Source organism: Seriola aureovittata, chromosome 12 (assembly GCF_021018895.1).
Source record: "Seriola aureovittata isolate HTS-2021-v1 ecotype China chromosome 12, ASM2101889v1, whole genome shotgun sequence".
NCBI lineage: Eukaryota > Metazoa > Chordata > Actinopteri > Carangiformes > Carangidae > Seriola > Seriola aureovittata.
In genome coordinates this window covers 26,246,609-26,250,974 of record NC_079375.1, presented here as the reverse complement: position 1 = coordinate 26,250,974, position 4,366 = coordinate 26,246,609, and the positions used below count along the sequence as shown (strand labels likewise).

Here is a 4,366-nt window from a genome sequence, read left to right as displayed (position 1 = left end):
TTTGTTTTAAGAACACTGACTAGAAATCACCTGCGGATACTGAGGCTTCCCCCGGGGTGAGGTCACCTGGTGGTGCGGAGGCCTCAGTCAGGGACCTGGGGGGGGGGGGGGGGGGGGGGGGGGCAGCTGGTGTCAGCTGGTGAGCCTCCATTAGGGGAATAAGAAACAAATGTCTATTGTTGAGTTTTTGAGTCAGGGCTGTGTTTAGAACCTGATGAACGGATGAATGACGTGATATCAGTAAATAGCTGCTGTTTCTAACTCCTCATGTCCACAGCCGCGGACAGATCATGAGACAACGGGCCCCTGGACACAGTAAAAGCCCCGCCCCCTGCAGAGGAGCGTCCTTTATGGTCGTTCTGAGTCTCTTTGGAAATGTTTTGTCTCTGAGGTCAGTTTGTGTTCATCCTCTCTGCGAGGTTGTTTCCCTCACCTGTAAGTCACGCTGGATAAAACTGTAAATGTAAATGTTATATATCTGTAATATTTTTTTGTTTTTGTGTCTTCGTAGTCATTTTCTGGGGGGCGGAGTCGAGGGTCCCTTGAACCCAATCAGAGAAGGAAACATCACTCTCCTGGTTCCCCAGCTTGGGAACAACTGTACTGGAGGGAAAATGAATCTATCAGGTTAGACTTCCAGTGAGACGTTCTCCAGCGAGACCGATCATGTCTCAGGAGACAGTGTCGGCACCTTCACCTGTCGGTGTCGTACGTGCCGCAGCTTCGCTCTCGCGCCACCCGCAGGTCACGTTTTCATCTCTGGAATGAGAATCTGCCTCGTTGTGTCTGTGACAAGCAACTGAATCATTTCTGGTGAAAGGGGCGAGACCTGGTGTGTCAGGCTGCGCTCAGCGTTTTCCTGCTCGGGATAAAAACAAATATTTGCCGTTCGTTGGCTTCGGGGCGGAAATGTGAAGAATGAGGAAGTGCTGGTGTGTTTGTGTGGAGCGAGCGAGGCGGGCTGCAGGACACGGCCTGCAGGCTCTCAAACATGTCGGCTGGCCAAGATCGCTCCGCACACTTCCTGTTTTTCTCCGCAGCTTCACATTCAATCTGAAAACAGAAGCATAAAAACCCCCTGTGAGGCGTTCGAGGTCTGACTGTGAATCAGAGCAGTGAAAGTGCTGACGGACACGAGCAGACTGACGATCTGAGCCGCCACAGACATTATTACATATTCATACGATGTAAAAACGACCTTTCACTGAGAGGAGGCTGCTCCGCCATGTGTTTGCTCATCTTGTGTTTTGATCCTTTTTTAAACCTGTTTCAGACTCGCAGGTTTAACGGGTCCGAGCGGTTCTTTCTGTCCACGTTATTAATGATGTGTCATGTTTCACATCCTGTCCGTCCTCAGAATCAGCAGCTGTCGATATTTTCTCCCTTTATGTTCATCTCCTGACCTGAGAGAACAATAAAACACTGGATTTACAGCAGGAAAGTGAAACCAGTGTAAACGCTACATAAAAGCACCTGGACTTGTAGCCCAGGATCTAACTGCTCATGTTTTTCCTCATTTCTTATCTTTTTATCATCTTCTGTCTCTTCACGGTTTGTTGGATGTCGAGACAAGCTGCTGCCTCGCTCTCACGCTGCGTCTCCTGTTGGACACACAGTTGGTTTTAATGTGAAGAAATGTGTTGAATCCAGTCATATATATTATAATATTATATATTCAGTCATACTGGGACAACAGCAGAAAGATGCATCCACAAGCAGCTGAACACAAACTGTGAGAGAAAGACGTGCACTGTTAGGGTGAGTGATCCTGACCAGGAGCTGGTTTGCTAAGTGCTAACATTAGCATGGCGACAGGCTCACAACCCTGAACCACAGTGGTCAAGATGTTTCAGTCGGTGGACGGACAGACCGACTCTCTTCACAGGGTCAAACAGAGAAGGTCAGAAGGTCGACGACATTCAACTCTTCACGTTTTACCATGAAGATTAGACGAGAGGCACAAACTGCTGCTGCAGCTCGACCTCTCCGAGACTGAGTTAATCAATCCATACGACCTCTTCCTCCATGTCTGACCACACACACACACACACACACACACACACACACACACACACACACACACACACACACACACACACACACACACACACACACACACACTCTTCAGGAAGGGAGGGGTGGTCGAGGGGGGAGGAGGTAATTTGAGATGTATTTCCTGAGTCTCATAAAGCAGCAGACTGAAGACCAACGACTGTTTCCGCTGGGTCCTAATGTCCATCAGAAAATACAAAGAATAAAACCTTCAACCTTCAGGTCTGTCCTCAGCACCTGTCCCTCACCTGTCCCTCACCTGTGAGGTTAACCAGGTTAACACTCTGGTTAAGGTTAATGAAAGACTGGCACTTTGGTCAAATGTTAAATAAATAAATTTAAAGCTCCATGTTTCTTCTTCTGTGTTTTATTTGAAGTGTTGATCCATCAGAAGATATAAAAACGAGAGAGGAGGCTCTGAGCCTGTCTTCTGATTGGCTGACTGTTTTCTGAGTGATCCAATAAAAATAAAGCAGATTTCAGGTAAAAACACTCAGAGAAACCAAATCCTGCAAGATTTGGATGGTGGGTCCAGGTGGGCGGGGCTTGGTGACTGCTTTGTTGTGACATCACAAAGTTCCAGAAGTCCTGACGGCTGGTTTTAAGGCTCAGTTTCTGAATACAGGCTGTGTGCATTTCTGTGTGGACTGAGGCTTTGATACTTTCACAGTATTAATATAGAAGCTAGAGCTGATCTATAATCTATAATCACACTACACATGGACACAGACCTTTACACTGGAGGAGCTTTAACTAAGACCACCATCTTTCCCTAACCTCCTCCAAGGGCTCAGATAATGTTGGGAAACTAATTGTACCTGCATCAATGATACGGAACTAATCTGCAAGATTTTACGTTCAGAATCAACATCCTGCGTCCGTGCCGACACATTAAAGGTCCCATACAGCATAAAGGTAGATGTCCATGTGATTTCACAGAATACAGATGCTGGATGTGTTTACTGAGCCTAAAATGTTGGACCACTCCTTTAAAGCAACAGTTGACTCTGTGGTCTGCGTCACTGAGACATACAATCATGCTCAGGTTGTACGATCTGGTCAAATTTGTGTCACTCAGACGCAGAAAAACAAATCTGGAGATGTTTTAATTTGAAACCTGAAATGGTTTGTGATCTGAGGCGAGATTCAGACTCAGAGCGCTCAGCTGGAAAACCCCTCTGCCCGCAAACAGGTTCCTGCCGGTTTCTGATGCACCTGAAACCACGACCTCTCCTCTCCTCGTCTAAACCGTCTCTCCAAGTCACAACTCCTTCGACCGACGGAGAGCAGAGGAGCCTCAGGTTTCACTGGTGAGAGTGAACAAACACAACACCTGACCACAGCAGGGCTTTTACTGTGGCGGAGGGGTCAGAGGTCATCTGTGGTGAAAACCACTCAGACATTAGAATTAAATTGAAAACGCAAACTGGTGAAGCTCAAACAAAAGCTTCTAATACGTTTTTTACATTTTAAGAATGTGGTGTTTTTCAAAATAAAACTTTGCCAACTCAGCGGCAGCTCAGGAACAGGAAGTGAAGGAAACATTTGCTGCAGGTTCAGTTTGAATGTGTTTGTATGTTGACACGGTCAGAAACACTTTATCATACAAAGGAACAACTATACAACAACTAAAGAGTCTTGATCCTGAAATGAAATTTAAAAAAAATAGGAGCTGGAATATAAGAAGATTTATGAATATGGAGCATTTATTATTGTTAATATAGTTTTAATGTTAAAGCTCCTCCAGTGTAAAGGTCTGTGTCCATGTGTAGTGTGATTATAGATCAGCTCTAGCTTCTATATTAATACTGTGAAAGTATCAAAGCCTCAGTCCACAGAGAAATGCACACAGCCTGTATTCAGAAACTGAGCCTTAAAACCAGCCGTCAGGACTTCTGGAACTTTGTGATGTCACAACAAAGCAGTCACCAAGCCCCGCCCACCTGGACCCACCATCCAAACCTTGCAGGATTTGGTTTCTCTGAGTGTTTTTACCTGAAATCTGCTTTATTTTTATTGGATCACTCAGAAAACAGTCAGCCAATCAGAAGAGAGGTGTAAAATGTGCAGTTCCTCTAACGGCCTCTAGGTGCACCACTGTGCTAATGCTAACATAGCACGTGTGTCAGTGTGTTTTAAAAGCTCAGTTTACTTTCTACAAACTGGTTTTAGTGTTAATGAATCAGCTGAGAGTTGCCCTTAATTACCGATTATTAATCATTCATTTATAATTAATTAATAATTTTTGAAAATGTCTCGTTTGGTCAGAACCAGGAGGTTTTATTTACACTGAAACACAGCAAGTCGTAAATAT

The 4,366-nt window shown here is 45.1% G+C and overlaps 1 long non-coding RNA gene across 1 annotated transcript in view; it reads left to right on the top strand.

The window, feature by feature from the left end:
* The window catches only part of LOC130178960 (uncharacterized), a 5,217-nt gene extending 2,822 nt beyond the window's left edge, over window positions 1–2,395 (top strand). Inside the window, exons 2-3 of the long non-coding RNA XR_008829213.1 lie at window positions 278–391; window positions 512–2,395. This is a non-coding gene — a long non-coding RNA (uncharacterized LOC130178960). The remainder of the gene's footprint in view (window positions 1–277; window positions 392–511) is intronic.
* Window positions 2,396–4,366: the final 1,971 nt, after the last annotated feature.